Genomic DNA, 1,389 nt, shown 5'->3' with positions numbered 1-1,389 from the left:
CTTTCAGCCCGACGCACACCCGCCGCTAGCGCTGGCTCCTATTTTAAGAGCGTGTTTGTTATTCAAGTCAGAATCTAGAGAAATGAGAGGCTTTGGGAGAGAATCCAGGACGCTTTCTGATTGTGTTCATTGGCAGAGCGAGTTATTTCTATAGTGAAGGATAGTTTTTATAAGGTAATGTTTCGTGGTTCAGTTGATGCAAGTGCCCAGTGCATGCTGGGAGATCCTCAAAAGGTGTTATGTGACACTCTTGCAGTGCATCGACCAGCATTCAATGGGTTTGCATGCTTACATGGAGCGTGTTTCTGTCTAAAGCGCTTGTAACCTGTTCTTCAGCTGTCTCTGATTGCTGCTGACACTTTTATAAGACGTTTAGTACGTGCAGATGTCAACATGTGCTTAGTGAGTCCGTAGAGCTTCACTTATAAAGCTGCTTAATGTTTCTTGCAGCAAAAACAGATGATCATTTTCCTCCATATTATATACATGGCTATTTTTCTACTGCGTTTTTTAGACTTTGAGGTTATATGCAAATTATGTCTGTTCTGATTGGCTGACGCTGCATCAGTGTTTTGTAACTAAAATTATTTAAAAATGTTTTTTGTTATTTGAAATAAATCTGAAATAATAAATAGGCTTGAACTTTTTTCAGTTAGTGCAACATAATAAAATGTAATAAATTCAATCACATTTAAGCTTAAATAGTACTTTTAAGTTTAAAATAAAAATACAAATAAAATGACAAAAAGCACATAAAATTATTAAGAGATGACAGTCATTGAGAGACTATTAATTTTTTATTGAATTCGTTTTTATGAATATTTGTAATAATTTATTTATTTTCTGCTTTCGTGTCAATTCTAAAGTTTTAGTAATTTAGTTTTTTTTGTTGTTGTTTGTTTTTTAAAATGATTGAATAGTTTTATTAATTTTATTTTTATTTTAGTTATTTTAGTACTTTAAGTTTATATATATATATATATATATATATACATTAGTATATAATTTATTTATTTACTTTAATGGTAAGAATTTCAGTCAGTTTTAGTAAGTTAAAAATAATAACCCTTAATGTTAAATATGGTACTAAAATTACTAAAACTTAAAATATATTAAAGCTAATATTAATTAATATTAAGGAATTCATATTAATATGAATTATTTAAAAAAGATTATAAAAATGGCAAAAGCCTGTAATAAAATCAAATCCTAAACTAAAATTAAAATAAAAGCTGAAAAATATATTAAAAAATAAAAGCCAATTCACAATATCGAAAAAAAAAAAAAATACTAAAATAATATATAATACTATAATGCTATATAAATAATACTAAAATAATGTATACATTTTATAAATCACAGTTTCTGAAAACTGAGGAAGTGTATGAT

This window comes from Carassius auratus, unplaced genomic scaffold (genome assembly GCF_003368295.1).
Source record: "Carassius auratus strain Wakin unplaced genomic scaffold, ASM336829v1 scaf_tig00025066, whole genome shotgun sequence".
Taxonomy (NCBI): Eukaryota; Metazoa; Chordata; class Actinopteri; order Cypriniformes; family Cyprinidae; genus Carassius; species Carassius auratus.
The sequence above is the reverse complement of the archived record's forward strand: the minus strand, read 5'-3'. Positions refer to the sequence as shown.